The following is a 17,317-nucleotide window of genomic DNA, read 5'->3' on the forward strand; positions in this document are numbered from 1 at the left end:
TATTGTTACAGTCTTTAATGTACAGACCTAGTTAACTTTTTTGGACTGGAGCCATTGCTGTGTCTGCATGCTCCACAATAAACATTGTACGGAATTAATCCCCCAGTGTTTAATTTGAGTTGGAACCATCTATGTGAAAGTGGGGCTCGTCTTTGACTCAGAGCAAACAAGACAAAACACAAAAGGGTAAAAAGGAGGAAGAGAAAGACAGAAAAACAGTGACTAATAAAGAAAGCAGGGGTGAGGTGAAAAATAACATTCAAGAGTGAGATAAAGGGGCATGGAGGTTTTGGTGGTTGATTAACAAGGCATGCGGTGGAATAAAGACAATGCAGCCTTGGTATTTGGCACACCTGACCTTCAGTAGCTCTGGCCACGGGTTTATGGGCAAACCTTTGGGCTCCTGTACTTAATCGTTTACAAATTAAGCACTGCTGATCGCCCTTCTCAGTGGTTCACAAGCTAAGTATGAAGTAGTACATTTGCTTCAAAGCATTCAATATAGTTAATATATTTTAAATGAGGAATGTTTCATTTAAAACAATCAAGATCATGTGGAAAAATGTTGTCTAAACTATTGAGGTTTTGAAGTCACAGGTATTTACCAAGCAAAGGACGTACAGCACGCAACACCCCCCCCTCTCCCGCTCCCCTCCCCCATTTCAAGTAACATATGTAAATTAATATCTTATTTCAGATACAATCAAGATACAAAATGAGCGGTGTATGTGAAATCATTTTCACTTGCCTTATCTCTCAAATATAAGCTTTTTTTGTAAAAAAACAAAAAAAAAACAAAGGTTTGTTGGCATTTTAGTGGGGGCAGGTCACAGACAGTATTTATTTAATCCTGTTTTATCGTGGTGAAGATAAAATAGAGAAAACACCATATGAGAGCGGATGATCAAATTGATCAGGCATGCAAATATATGTCTTGCAACTCATTCATTCAGCTGGTGAATTTATGGAGGACAGTCAGTCATGTATACTGGTCTCCTCATGAGACTAGGGGACAGTTTGTGCGTTCATTAGGGCCCTTGCCTTGCCCAAAGTGTAAGTTAGCTCTCTTTGCCCTTGAGGTACTTCTTCATTTATTATGAAGTAAAAACATTTGACTGATTTGCAAAAGAATGATCCTTGAATTTGCATTGATTTTGAGTGATTTGGATGGTGATTCTTGTTCATGTTTATTCGTGGGTTTTGCACCGGTTGCCATTTCGGGAGGATAGGGAATGTTCTGGTTTTAATATGCTCCCTTTTATTGTATAGTCTTGTGTCATTGTTAGTAAAGTGCTTTCTTATGGCCGAGTTAGTAGTTACTATGGGGCCTATTCAGACTCCATTTTGTGGCACATAAAGTCGTATTATAGAAGTACTGCTAACATACTGCAAAATTCTATTCACAAACTTGTGGCTGGAGACCTCTGCCAACGTGGCAGGGATCTCTAATCCTGTAGATATACTTTTTTGTAGTAAATGTGGGAGGGACCAGTGGAGTAGCTGGAAAATAGGGAAAACGGCTACTAAAAGAGAGCAGTTCAGGGAAATTTAGAAGGCATTTAGGATGGGACATGCTAATACAAACACAATTGCACAAAATAGTGCTCCAATTGCTATTCACAAACTACAATTCTAAAGTTACAACAACCCTAAATGTTCTCCAGCCTAGCCGTTGAGTAAGTTGAGCACTACCCATGGTGGCCATTCAAAGATAGTGCTGATCGCTTCCATAGAAAACAATGGAGGCAGGGAAATAACATGAACACCCCAAAGGAAGTAATATTGAACTCATTTCAATTATTTGCCCACTTAATATTGTTTATACATATATATAGAATATATTTTTTAATTAAATAATGCACTGTATTTGGAAAAAAAAAAAACTTTAACCTTTCTAGAGAAAATGATACTTGATATTAATTCATTACATAACTTATAACAAAGTTTACTTTATTTGAATAAAAACAAATGTTTGGTTGAATTTTTGAATTTATTGTTTAAAAAGTATTTATAAATTATAATTTAAATAATTAATTATTCAATACTTATTTAATTCAAGTACAGTTTATACCAATTTAATTTGGTAGTTCTAGGTTAATCAGTATTTAAATTAACTTGTGTTAGATGTCTGAATCTGAGAGTCCTCCTTTGGTCATTAGGTTAAAACATATTTTTGAAAGAATAATAATAAACTTTAATAATTTTCCCTATATTTCCCAATGTGGAGCATCTGACTTTCCTGAAGGCCAACTTGCATTGACTATCCACCTTCCACAGGTCCAGCCAGTGATTAACCCTAAATAGATGTGAAAAGGTGTCAAAGGCCTTCCAGAAACAAAAAATAGGCTGATCTGAACGGGCATAAATTACTCCTCTGAGTTCAGCTTAATATACAGAGCAGTGGCTGTGATCCTTCTTATGACAGCGTCTTGACAGGTCATGCTTTTTTTTTTTTTTTTAAATAATTGGTGACGGGGTGGCAGCGAAACAAGAGGATGTCATTCGCATATAAGGAGACCAATAAAGGTCTGGTCTTGAATTACAATCCTCTGTGTATGTGTTTTTCCTGGAGGTGACGTTCCAAAGGGTCGCAATTATGAAAAGGAGGGGTGACAGAGAGCACTTGTGCCGAGTTCTTCTGATGATGGGAAAGGCCTGTGGCAGTGTGTCGTTAACTCTGATACGGGCAGTAGGAGAGGAGTACGGTAGCATTATCAGGGTGACGAAGCCCCGGGGCATACCAAGCTTACGGAGAGTGGCCTTTAAAAAGGGCCACTCTAAAGAATAAAAAGCCTTCTCCGTGTCTAATACGGCAACCGCGGTCGGTATCTTTGGGGAGACTCGATGAAGGGACGCGAACACTGTATGCAAATTCAGTGATGTGGACCTGTGTGCCACAAATCCCGATTGAGCTGGTGAGATCATCTGGTCTAGCAATAGGGACAGCTGGTTAGCCACTATCTTTGCCAGAATTTTATTATCAAAATTCAGAAGTGACATTGGTCGGTATGAACCACAGAGGGTGGGGTCTTTCTCTGTTTTTAACAGCAGAGTGACCATAGCCTCCCGGAGCGTTGAGGGGAGCACTCCCTCATCCATGGCCTCCTGGTACACGTCCAGAAGGTGGGGGGCCAAGATGTACTTGTATGCCTTATAAATGACACCGGTAAATCTGTCCATGCCTGGCTCCTAATGAATCAATAGCCAGCATAACCTCCTCGGACATGAAGTGTTCGCTTAGATACTGCTGTTTTGGTGAATTCAGCCACTTACAGATACTGTAGCATCTCATGGGAGTGGTTCTGTACACGAGTGGTGTAAAGTTGCTTGTAATAATTAAATAGTAGTGTCTGTACCTCAGAGGGCGTTGAGGTTTTCGAGCCGCAGGGCCCTTGTAACTCAGGAATATAAGAGATCGACTGGGTGGGTGGCGAAGGCATGCCAAAGCGCACCTGGGCCTTTCACCATTCCCATACTGATGTGCCCTGGCATATTTACCCAAGAAGTTGGCCTTGCGTTCCACCAAGTCCCAAAATGTGTCCAGCAATCCAGCAGGTCTGCCCCCCTGCAAGTTGCGAGGGCTCCCCGCTGTCTGCCTCTGCTAGTGCAGCTTCAATACGGCTAATATCCTGGCATATAGCTCACAGAACACCTGAGTGCTTTGCTATAGTGATCCCTTTAATTTAGGCCTTGAATGCCTCCCGTGGTGTAGCTTTAGATGTAACAAGCCGCGTTGATGGCAAAGTATTCTATAATAGCGGTGTGGAGATCCGAGCTGAACACCTCATCCTGTAGGGCCATAGCAGGGAAGTGCCCTGGGCGCTCAAAATAGTCCATACAAGGAATGCATAGGAGGAGTCCGACCTGAGAGTGGTCTGACAGAGTCCGAGGGAGGTGGGAGACAGAACAAAGCCAGGGCAATGTCTGTGGTGACAGAAGCCAGAAATCAATGTGGGGTCAGGTATTATGAGGGGCAGAATAGAATGTACAGGTTAGTGTGGGTATGGGCGATATCTGCCAGGCGTCCCACAAGGGGTGGGTATGGCATATATCACATAGAACGTTCAAAGATCGGGGTTTATTCGCAGAGTGCCAGGATGTGCTTTCCAGGCTTATATCTTGGAGTAGATTAAAGTCACCCCCAAGAATCCGGTGGTCCGCGGGATCCCTGTTTATGTGCATCTGTAGTTAAGAAATCTGGGTTGTCTATATTAGGAGCATATATATTAAGTAGGGCGATCCTACGACCAGCCAGCATGCCACGTACCGAAATGAATCTGCCCTGTGGGTCTGCAATAGTGTGCTAGTGATGGAAGGGTAAGATGTTATGGCTCAATATGCAGACCTCTCGGGCGTAGGAGCTGTAGTTGGAATAAAACCTAAGGGTGCCCCATTGTTTAGCGAACATACTGCTAGAAGTAGGTGCTAAATGAGTCTCCTGTAGAAGGCTATCTACGCGCCATGTCTAGTTAAATATTGTAAAACTTGCTTCCCTTTGTGTGTGTTATTTAAACCTCTAATATTCCTAGAAATAAACGTGACATTTAGAGTCAGTCGCCCTGGAGTCTGTGTACCAGTCATCGATTTGGGATGATTGGCTACACAAGTGTCCCCTGGGTGCGCACATAACAACAAACTAACAATAGTCTAACATTATCAGCATTACCTATATCCCAACTTCCCTATGTGTCGTTCCCCCACCCACACCTGGCAGAGTTGCCCAGTGGCCCCCTTGGTGAAACAAAAACAAAATAAGCCCATTACAACATACAATGTGGTATCAACCATGGAGGGGTGACAACTCGTCTGTGGGTAGAGCCCCCCTGTTGTATAGGTATGCTTAAGCATAGTTACCATTATTGAGGAGTCTGAGGTTCCGGACAGTATTTACAGTGCCTCTACGGGGGCACTTGGTAGAAGCAGAGCCATGACACATTGTACCGGCGGACATCACTGCTGGCCATGTAGCAACTCTCCCAAGGAGCCGGACTACAGTCATGTCTCCTAAAACAGGTCTGACTGGATGTCCCCGGGGTATGGATCGGGGACTGCTGAGGCGATGAGTGAGCTGAGCGTGGGCTCTTCTTGGAGGTTTCTTAAAAAATTCAAGTACCTCTGCCGGTGTCAAATGCACATATTTGCAGATACTTACAAATGCATTTACAAAGGAGTTTTTGACACGGAGAGCCGGAGTGAAAAATCAATGACCAAAGGTCTGTTTATTTTTGCTGCAGCAAAGAGGACAGGTTTACCACTGGCATCCCAGGCCCGAAGTAAAGTGTGCTAGCATAAAGCGTTTAACAGTGATATTTATACTCATACATCAAAGGATACATAAAATGTGTAAATAATGATATACGTCATACAGATATTTTAAGGAGTTAATCAGTTTCCACACACCGGTTCCATTCCCAGCTTTGTCCTTGCCTCCCCTCTGCAGCTGCCTGACTCCCCACATTCTTGAGACCCTTCAAAGGATTACGTGGTTCAAAGGTATAGATATCAGCCTTTCCCTCCCCAAAATACCACAGCCGAGGTCAGTTAGTTATTTGAACACACAATTATAATGAGTACAGTGCCCCAGTTAGGGAAAGAAACCAGCTGCAAGCCTATGGCGTGGAACCAGGCTTATTTTACTTAAACAAATATACATAAGATAACATGTGATAGACAGTGCGTTCAGAGACAACAAAAGCTCAAACTTACACGTGTAAAAGGAACGAAGCAATTCAAAATGGATTCTAACAATCGACCCTTTTTGAGTTTTTTTTTCTTCTGAACATAATCAACGTTTGAATAGTTCTAAATTTCCTCATATATGTTGAATTTTACTCCTACTTCCTTGAAATTTGCATTCATGGGGACATAAACAACCGATGGGTATGAGCAACCAGTATCTGTAGTGAGGATAGTGGGGTCAATAGCCATTAGGGAATTTATCTCTTCCCTCTGCATCATAGCTCGATTGGTTTCTAGTATTTTCACTGGCGGAAGTTTACACAATTTTAAACAGGAACAGAGAGCAGGTAAGCACTGTACTAATAAACAACTTAATACAATAGCTATTATTATAAAAAGTATGTCTTTAAACAACCAGCCCCACCCCCCAAACCAAGACCATAACCATGATAAACTCCAATCGCCTCTTTCATATTGGCCCCCCTTTTCAAATACCTGTACTGCTTCTTTTATTTTCCCAATATCCAATTCTATCTCTGATGACTTGTTGACAAAATAACAGCACTTTTGCTGGTACTGATGTTGGATTAAAACACATACTCCTCCTTGTTGTACTGTAATCAAGTCTAGGGCAAGCCGATTTTGTATCGCCAATTGGGCTGCAGAGTTTATCTCTATCTGTACACTTCCTATGGCCTCCCTGGTGGCATTAAATGCAATGGCTAATTCAGCTGACATATTCATCATTGCCAGTTGTAAATCGAAAATTCCAAATCCTGGAATAAGAACATGTAATACTTGAAATACCCAGTTCTTTCGCTCCTCCAGTATGGGTGTCCCTCGTTTGTACCTATGTGCAAAACTCCCCATGTTAAGGGGCTGGGAAGATGATATATTTGATATCACAGTAATGTTGGGTGCCAAATATGCCAGTGAACATATCCCTTCCCAGTTTAGAGGTAGTACTTTATATGCAGTTCTTCCACATACGAAGTACATGCCTCCCTGGATTTGTGAATTTATAATGCTGTATTTTATTCGGGGCAATCCTACACCCTCTGGGGTGTCATGCTCAGAATTATTGCAATACTTGTAATCTTCCCAGATTGTATTTAGCAATGATACATTTGCCCAGGGTGCAACATATGAACATCTAGCCGTCCAGAGGGGGCCAAGGAAAACCCGGGACAATATTACAGGTGAATTTTTCCCATTTCTATCTTGTTCTCTGGAGGGATCATATAACAATCCTTCTGGATCTACTAGAATCTCATTTTCTCCCACAGTCAGATTCCAATAATTTACAGTGTAATTTTGATGAGTCCCATTAATTAACGCTGTCCAATTTCTGTCTATTTTCTCCTCTCCTTCAAGATCCCAATTCCCTGTTTTTATATCAAATAACAAAGTGTAAACACACTGTTCAGGAGGGATCTTTCCCATGTATTTTGCCTCTGGGTTTTGCCCATAAAAATAGGTACCAAAACATATGGGAAACAAAAATTTTAAGTGTGGCATTCTCTCCAGGCATCGGGGAGAGCTTGTATTCTGCCTGGGTATTAGGGAGCACCGCACACCTAGGGTACCATTGATATTCTTGTTGGTCACATCTCCAAGTGGTATTTGGTACAAGACACACTTCCCCTCTTTCATATTCGCTTGGTGATACTGGTACTTCATAAAGGCCTATAGGATCCTCGGGGTGTCTAGACAAGTGCCGGCAAATCCAGCAGTCAGTGAGACTTAATGTCTCCGCTAATTTTCCATGAACCTTTATCAATGGATGTAAGGTAGGATTTTGCAACAATGATGCAACACCACTGGACATTATACATATTAACATAAGGGTCACTAGGTACTTCATTGTTGTTTTGTAGAAATAGTTATAAGGCCACTCTTCCCTATTCTCTAGAGGGATATTTGTCCTGCCAAATGGATATATTTTCATAATTTTATTGTGCTCTCCTCCTTGGTCCTACAACCTTTCTATGATACCGTTTTACTCGTCTCAACCGCCTACGCGTGTTCAAAAATATACCCACACAATTACCAAATATGTAAATGCAAAATATTGATATCACTATACTAATAATCATATACGTATAGATACAGATAAGTAAATTTTCCTTCAATGTTCACACCCACTAGGGTTCAGCACCGCCGTGCTTTCCACTCTAGCAGTTAGGCTGCACTGGTTGGTCCATGAACAAGTTTTTTTTTTTCAAATACAGGACAATAGATGTTGGCTTGATCCTAGGTCCCTTATCTTCTCCTTTTCGAGTTTTAACTCCTGGTGAGTCTCAACTCCCAGTGAGTAAGTCGCGATACTTCAAAGTTCGTCTTCAGTATAGTTTGTCAGTTTCGTTCAGTGTCTTCAGCAAAAATGAGGGCGGAGGCCAGCAATTTTCAACCAAATCAGTGATGTGCTTGAGTATTAAACAGAAAAGGGCACCTTTTTTTTTTTTTACCGCTGGGACTACAAACCGCACCAACCCTAATGGCTGGCCGCTTCCGTAGAACTGGTACTTGGTTTTTCTCGCCAGTCACAGAACTGTTAACTCCATTTACCCACTGCTTTTAACCCAGATAATAGCGTTGCACAAGCCGCATCCCACTATGCTTGTGTTCTTGTTGAGACAATTGTTCTAACCAATGTTCTGGTGTCGTTGCACAGGCTAGTCACCCGTGTTCCTGTTCATGCTGAAAATTTAGTCATCACAGTCATTTACAACCTCGTCGCCCAAAGTGTGCGTAACAACAGTGAGGATAGCTCGTTTTAATGCTGGTACATCAATGGCATCGGAAATGCCGGTGGCGGTGAAAGCGGGGAACTGTATTTCATGAAGGCAGGCGTGCCGTATTCTGCTGAGCAAAGGATTCCTTGGCCATTCAGAAAAAACCTCAGTTTGCAATTCCAAGCTAGGAGCTATCAGGGTGATGTAAATGTAGCTTTTCGTAGGGGTCACCACCTTACGCACCTTCAAAATTCTGTTCATTTAGATGGGCGAGGACGCAGGTTGTATCGATGAGTTTGTTGATCTTCAAACAGTAACTCTTCGTCACTGGGCTGCTGTGTCACCTCAGGAGCAGAAGTAGCACTTGAAACCTGTGGAGGTGTTTCCTGTCTCCCTACTTTTCTGTAATCAGGAGACAATGGTAATTCTGCTGTTAGAGTACTTTGTAGTGGAATTGGTGCACGCTTACAGTGGCTAGCATGTATCCAGTTTTTCCTTCCTTCCACTTTCACCGCTGTCTGTGTTGCAAGCAGTACCTGGGCTGGCCCCCGCCACCTGGGCTGAAGACTGTTGGTTCTTTGAAAATTCTTTGTCATAAGCCAATCCCCTGGCTTAAAAGGGTGACCAGGGCCTTCAAGAGGAGTCGGTAGGCTGGCCTTGACCTGTTGGTGGATCAAACGCAAATCTTTAGTCAATTGTTTACAGTAATCTACAAACAAAGGATATTGCACTTCAGAAAGCTTCTTTGGTCGTGGTACCCCCCAGATATTGGCTGGCCTCCCCATGACAACTTCATAGGGGGATAATCGTGACTTGCTACTGGCAGTCATCCTGATGGACATTAATGCTAGGGGCAAAGCATCTGGCCATTTTAAGTTGGTCTCAGCACAAATCTTAGCTATTTTGCTCTTCAAGGTGTAATTATACCTTTCTACAAGGCCCGCTGATTGTGGGTGATTTGCAGCATGAAATCGATGTTTGATGTTAAGGGCGGTACAGACCTTCTCCATTACCTCATTAGAAAAATGACTGCCATTGTCACTCCAGACTAATCGTGGCAATGCGTATCTAGGAAAATATTCTTTTAGTAATATTTTTGCGGTAGAGAGGGCACCATTGTCTTTTAATGGGTAGGCCTCTATCCATTTTGAAAACATGCATACTACCACTAACACGTATTTCAGTTTGTTACACGGTTCCATGTGGATAAAATCCATCTGTATAGCTTCAAAGGGGAGATCAGGAGGGGCAAAGTGGCCAGGGGGCGTAGGGGTCCCTTTTCCTGCATTGTGCACTGCACACACCATACAACTTTTAACCAGGTTATTAGCAGCTTTGGATATCAGAGGATTACTCCAAACATGGTCCAAAGTTGTCTTGATGCCTTGGGCACTGATGTGTGCAGGACTGTGGGCCATAGTAACCATAGCGTGTACATAACAATTAGGTAACATCCATCTTCTTCTGTCTGTGTCATCTGTGTAACAACCCTCACTGTCTAGTCTACCGTTCTTCTCCCACTGTTCCCTTTCCTCTGCTGTTGCTTCTGCTTGAATATCTCTCACACACTGCATGGTATTTTCTAGTACTTCGTTCTGGGGCTCTCCCTTGATGCTACTCTCAACATATGCATTGTCAACTGGTGCTCGTGCTGTTGCTTTCGCTGTAGCATCTGCAAAAGCATTTCCTCGTCCTATATCATCAGTAATTTTTTTGTGGGCACTACACTTAATGATTGCGACCTGACGGGGCAGGCTGAGAGCATTCAAAAGTGTCACAATCAAGTTGCCATGCTGAATGGTAGTGCCATGTGACGTGATAAAGCCTCTATTCGCCCAGAGTCGCCCAAAATTATGAGCTACTCCAAACGCATATTGGCTATCAGTGTAGATGTTAACACTAAGATGTTCACTTATTTCACAAGCTCTGGTGAGGGCAATTAATTCTGCAGCCTGTGCCGAATTTTGCGGGATTCTATGAGATTCAACCACTGTTTTGACTGTGGTGACGGCATAGGCTGCAGTGGTCGTACCATCTGGTAACTTGAAGCAAGACCCATCTACAAACAGCTCTCCCTGTGGGTCAGATAGGGGAGTGTCTGTTAAGTCTACCCGTCCCTTGGTTTCTTCCTCAGTGGCAAAAATGCAATTATGATCAAATTCCACATTGTCCTGAGGGAGGGGTAGTAACGTAGCTGGGTTCAAGACATTGCACCGCTTCAAAGTAATATTTGGACTGAACAATGTTAATTCGTAACCCGTTAGACGAGCACTGGTGAGGTGCTGCGTCTGTGTCTTGTTTAACAAAATATCAACGGCATGAGGAACCATCACAGTGAGCGGATTGCCACCAACAAACCCTTCACTTTGTTTCACCGCAGCTGCTGCAGAAGCCACTCCTCTAAGACAAGTAGGCAAAGCTTGCGCCACAGTGTCCAAGGTGGAAGAGAAGTATGCACAAGGGCGTTGTCTCCCACCTTGATCCTGTGTCAAAACAGACAATGTACAGCCATGCTTTTCATGCACAAATAAAACAAATGGTTTGCTGTAATCCGGATTACCCAATACAGGAGCAGAGCACATCGCCTTTTTTAAATCTTGAAAAGCCTCCTCACATTTGTCAGTCCAAGGTACAGGAGAGGGCACATCTGAAAGTGTCAGAGCAGTCAATGGTTTTGCTATAAGTGAAAAATTTGGAATCCACTGTCTGCAAAAGGATGTAAATCCCAAAAATGCTCGGACTTCAGAAGGGGTGCGTGGTGCAGTCATTGTATGAACCAGTTTAATTCTGTCTGGATGTAATCTCCTTCCCTCCTTAGAGAGGAGGTGTCCTAGATAGGTGACCTCCTCTCTACAATACTGCATATTTGGAAGGGACACCTTATGGCCCAGAGGTGCTAAATGATGTAATAATGCAACAGTATCAGTCTTACATTGTGTCATGGAATCTGAGGCAATTAAAATATCATCAATGTACTGCAACAATGCAGAGCCTGAAGGTGGATTGAATTGGTCTAATTGACGTTTAAGACATTGACTATATATGCTCGGGGACTCAACAAATCCCTGAGGAATTCTTGTCATCGCGAATGATCTACCAAAAATCGCGAAGCTAAACAAATATTGAGATTCTTCGGCAATTGGAATGCTGAAGAACGCATTCTTCAAATCGATTACGGTGAAAAAACACGCAGAGGGTGGAATCATGGTGAAAAGACTATTCATGTCTGGGACCACGGGAAACTGGGGAATTACTATTTTATTAATTTCTCGGAGATCAATAACTAATCGATATACTGTGTTATCAGTAAATGATTGCTCACCATCTAATCTATTAGCATCATTTCGTTTCTTTACAACAGGAAGGATTGGACTGTTACATGGGCTGCTCACTATTTCCTTTATGACACCTGCATGCACAAGATCAGATATGACTGCCTTGAGCCCTTTTTCGCTTGATTTAGGTAATTTGTATTGAGGAACACGAGGTAACCGGGCACCTGGTTTGATTTTTATTACAATAGGGTCGATATCCATAATGCCTACATCATTCTTGCCTTTGGCCCATAAGCGAGGGTCTATTTCCTTTAGCTCTGGGGGTAAGTCGTATTCCTGTGAGAACATGCACCGAGTTGGGGAAACACTATCCATAGTTACATAGACACCATCCATTGAACAGTGAATAACTGCAGTTCGATGGCATCTGTCGCTGTAGATACGCATGTTCTGCAATAGCTCGCCATCTGGTGTTGGGCCGGAGTGTTACAAGTTGTTTTTCTTCGAAGAAGTCTTTCGAGTCACGGGACCGAGTGACTCCTCCTTTTGTCTCCATTGCGCATGGGCGTCGACTCCATCTTCGATTGTTTTTTTTCCGCCATCGGGTTCGGACGTGTTCCTGTCGCTCCGAGTTTCGGAACGGAAAATTAGCTAATTTCGGAAGATTTTCGTCGGTATTGTTGCGTTCGGGATCGGCGTACTTAGATTCAACACCGCATCGAAGATCGAAGAGCTCCGGTGCCCTTCGGGGTAGTTTTTCGATCCCCCGTCGGGGCCTGGTCGGCCCGACCGCGTGCTGAAGAACGCCGATGGAACGGACCCCGTTCCGTTTCTGCCCCAAATGCCACAATAAATACCCCTACACAGACCAACACTTGGTCTGCAACCTGTGCCTGTCACCTGAGCACAGCGAAGACACCTGCGAGGCCTGTCGTGCGTTCCGGTCCCGAAAAACACTCCGAGACCGTCGAGCCAGAAGACTTCAAATGGCGTCCGCACCGACAGCCCAACGGGAGTTCGAGGAACAGGAAGAAGAAGGTACCTTCTCGATCCAAGACTCAGACTCCGAAGGATTCGACGACACACAAACCGTGAGTAAGACGTTGAAAACCACACAAAGAAACATTTACAAGGCCCAGGGGACGCCACTGCCACCAGGCCATGGCTCGACCCATAAATTCGGTGACCGACCGTCGGCACCGAAAAAGGCCCAAACAGTGCCGAGATCGTCCGACTCCGGTCGAGACACCGGCACGCAGCCTTCTCGGGACCGAGAAAGTGCTGGAGACAAGCCTCGACACCGAGATGCCGGTGTGGACACGGCTCGACGCCGAGACAGCGGCACCGAAACAGATCGACGCCGAGAGGTTTCGGCCCCGAAAAGGAAAAAAGTCACCTCGGAGCCGAAAAAACACGCAGACAAAGTTTCGATGCCGAAACAAACTGCAAGCGACCCAGCTTCAGGCTCTTATACAGAAGAGCACTCGCTAACCTCCCAAATGCAAAAGCATAGGTTTGAGGAAGAGCTACAAGCAACTGATGTGGACCATACGCAAAAGCGTATCTTCATTCAGCAGGGGACAGGAAAAATAAGCACCCTTCCCCCCATTAGGAGAAAGAGAAGGTTGGAGTTCCAGACAGAACAAGCACCACAACCAAAAGTGGTGAAAAGAGTTACACCACCACCCTCTCCTCCGCCCGTGATTACCGTTTCACCAGCACAAACTCCATCACACTCCCCAGCTCACACCACCATGAGCCAGGGTGACCAAGATCAGGACGCATGGGACCTATACGACGCCCCAGTGTCAGATAACAGCCCGGAGGCATACCCTACAAAGCCATCTCCACCAGAAGACAGCACCGCGTACTCTCAGGTGGTGGCTAGAGCGGCACAATTTCACAACGTAAGCCTCCACTCAGAACAGGTCGAGGATGATTTCTTGTTCAACACACTCTCCTCCACCCACAGCTCATACCAAAGCCTGCCTATGCTCCCTGGTATGCTCCGGCACGCAAAAGACATATTTAAGGAGCCGGTCAAAAGTAGGGCAATCACACCAAGGGTGGAAAAAAAGTACAAGCCGCCTCCTACGGACCCGGTTTTCATCACTACACAGCTGCCACCAGACTCTGTTGTTGTAGGAGCAGCTAGGAAAAGGGCCAACTCTCACACATCTGGAGATGCACCACCCCCAGATAAAGAAAGCCGCAAGTTCGATGCAGCTGGTAAAAGAGTCGCAGCACAAGCTGCAAACCAGTGGCGCATCGCGAACTCCCAGGCACTACTTGCGCGCTATGACAGAGCCCACTGGGACGAGATGCAACATCTCATTGAACATCTGCCCAAGGACTTCCAAAATAGGGCAAAACAAGTGGTTGAGGAGGGACAGACCATCTCCAACAACCAGATACGTTCCTCCATGGACGCTGCAGATACAGCTGCACGGACAATTAATACATCTGTAACTATCAGAAGGCATGCATGGCTCCGAACGTCTGGATTTAAACCAGAGATTCAACAAGCAGTTCTCAATATGCCTTTTAATGAAAAAGAACTGTTCGGTCCACAAGTGGACACAGCGATTGAGAAACTCAAAAAAGATACGGACACTGCCAAAGCCATGGGCGCACTCTACTCCCCGCAGAGCAGAGGGAATTACAGCACATTCCGTAAAACGCCCTTTCGAGGGGGGTTTCGGGGTCAAAGCACACAAGCCAGCACCTCACAAGCAACACCGTCCACTTACCAGGGACAGTATAGAGGAGGTTTTCGGGGACAATATAGAGGAGGCCAATTCCCTAGAAATAGAGGGAGATTTCAAAGCCCCAAAACCCCTACTACTAAACAATGACTCACAGGTCACTCACCCCCTCCACACAACACCAGTGGGGGGAAGAATAGGTCATTATTACAAAGCATGGGAGGAAATCACTACAGACACTTGGGTTCTAGCAATTATCCAACATGGTTATTGCATAGAATTTCTACAATTCCCTCCAAACATACCACCAAAAGCACAAAATTTAACAACACACCATTCCAATCTCCTGGAGATAGAAGTGCAGGCACTATTGCAAAAGAATGCAATCGAATTAGTGCCAAACACACAAATAAACACAGGAGTTTACTCACTGTACTTTCTGATACCAAAGAAGGACAAAACGCTGAGACCAATCCTAGACCTCAGAGTAGTGAACACTTTCATCAAATCAGACCACTTCCACATGGTCACACTACAAGAAGTATTGCCATTGCTAAAACTACACGACTACATGGCAACTTTAGACCTCAAGGATGCTTATTTCCATATACCAATACACCCATCGCACAGGAAATACCTAAGGTTTGTATTCAAAGGAATACATTACCAATTCAAGGTACTGCCTTTCGGATTAACAACCGCACCAAGAGTCTTTACCAAATGTCTAGCGGTAGTCGCTGCACACATAAGAAGGCAGCAAATACATGTGTTCCCATATTTGGACGACTGGCTAATCAAGGCCCATTCGTTCATACAGTGCTCCAATCACACAAATCAGATCATACAAACCCTCTTCAAACTCTGGTTCACCGTCAACTTTACAAAATCCAACATTCTGCCGCGCAAGGTACAACAATACCTAGGAGCCATAATAGACACATCAAAGGGAGTGGCCACTCCAAGTCCACAAAGAATTCTAAATTTCAACACCATCATACAACGCATGTATCCAACACAAAAGATACAGGCAAAGATGGTATTACAACTCCTAGGCATGATGTCATCATGCATAGCCATTGTCCCAAACGCAAGACTGCACATGAGGCCCTTACAACAATGCCTAGCATCACAGTGGTCTCAAGCACAGGGTCACCTTCTAGATCTGGTGTTAATAGACCGCCAAACTTACCTCTCGCTTCTGTGGTGGAACAACATAAATTTAAACAAGGGGCGGCCTTTCCAAGACCCAGTGCCACAATACGTAATAACAACAGATGCTTCCATGACAGGGTGGGGAGCACACCTCGATCAACACAGCATACAAGGACAATGGAACGTACATCAAACAAAACTGCATATCAATCACCTAGAACTTCTAGCAGTTTTTCAAGCACTAAAAGCTTTCCAACCAATAATAGTTCACAAATACATTCTCGTCAAAACAGACAACATGACAACAATGTATTATCTAAACAAGCAGGGAGGGACGCACTCCACACAGTTAAGCCTGCTAGCACAGAAAATTTGGCATTGGGCAATTCACAACCAAATTCGCCTAATTGCACAGTTTATACCAGGGATCCAAAATCAACTCGCAGACAATCTCTCTCGAGATCACCAACAGGTCCACGAATGGGAAATTCACCCCCAAATTCTGAACACTTATTTCAAACTCTGGGGAACACCTCAGATAGACTTGTTTGCGACAAGGGAGAACGCAAAATGCCAAAACTTCGCATCCAGATACCCACACAAACAATCCCAAGGCAATGCCCTATGGATGAACTGGTCAGGGATATTTGCTTACGCTTTTCCTCCTCTCCCTCTCCTTCCTTACCTGGTAAACAAACTCAGTCAAAGCAAACTCAAACTCATATTGATAGCACCAACTTGGGCAAGGCAACCCTGGTACACAACGCTGCTAGACCTATCAGTGGTACCCTGCATCAAATTGCCCAACAGGCCAGATCTGTTGACACAGCACAACCAAAAGATCAGACACCCAGATCCAGCATCGCTGAATCTAGCAATCTGGCTCCTGAAATCCTAGAATTCGGGCACTTACAACTTACCCAAGAATGTATGGAAGTCATAAAACAAGCCAGAAGGCCATCCACCAGGCACTGCTATGCAAGTAAATGGAAGAGGTTTGTTTGCTACTGCCATATTAATCAAATACAACCATTACACACAACTCCAGAACATGTAGTGGGTTACTTGCTTCACTTACAAAAATCTAACCTAGCTTTCTCTTCCATCAAGATTCACCTTGCAGCAATATCTGCATACCTGCAGACTACCTATTCAACTTCCCTATATAAGATACCAGTCATTAAAGCATTCATGGAGGGCCTTAGGAGAATTATACCACCAAGAACACTACCTGTTCCTTCATGGAACCTAAATGTTGTCCTAACTAGACTTATGGGTCCACCTTTTGAACCCATGCACTCCTGCGAAATACAGTTCCTAACCTGGAAGGTGGCATTTCTCATCGCCATTACTTCCCTAAGAAGAGTAAGCGAGATTCAGGCGTTTACAATACAGGAACCTTTTATACAACTACACAAAAATAAAGTCGTCCTAAGGACCAATCCTAAATTTTTGCCAAAGGTTATTTCACCGTTCCATCTAAATCAAACAGTGGAACTTCCAGTGTTCTTTCCACAGCCAGATACCGTAGCTGAAAGGGCACTACATACATTAGATGTCAAAAGAGCATTGATGTATTACATTGACAGAACAAAAAACATCAGAAAGACTAAACAACTCTTTATTGCCTTTCAAAAACCTCACGCAGGAAACCCAATTTCAAAACAAGGTATAGCCAGATGGATAGTTAAATGCATCCAAATCTGCTACCTTAAAGCTAAACAACAGCTGCCCATTACACCAAGGGCACACTCAACCAGAAAGAAAGGTG

The 17,317-nt window shown here is 44.0% G+C and overlaps 1 protein-coding gene across 1 annotated transcript in view; it reads left to right on the forward strand.

Annotated features, from left to right (window-relative positions):
* LOC138261557 (uncharacterized) overlaps nucleotides 1–17,317 on the forward strand; it is a 403,078-nt gene that overhangs the window by 47,965 nt on the left and 337,796 nt on the right. The window lies entirely within an intron of this gene.

The sequence above is a fragment of the Pleurodeles waltl genome, chromosome 10 (genome assembly GCF_031143425.1).
Source record: "Pleurodeles waltl isolate 20211129_DDA chromosome 10, aPleWal1.hap1.20221129, whole genome shotgun sequence".
NCBI classification, from domain to species: domain Eukaryota; kingdom Metazoa; phylum Chordata; class Amphibia; order Caudata; family Salamandridae; genus Pleurodeles; species Pleurodeles waltl.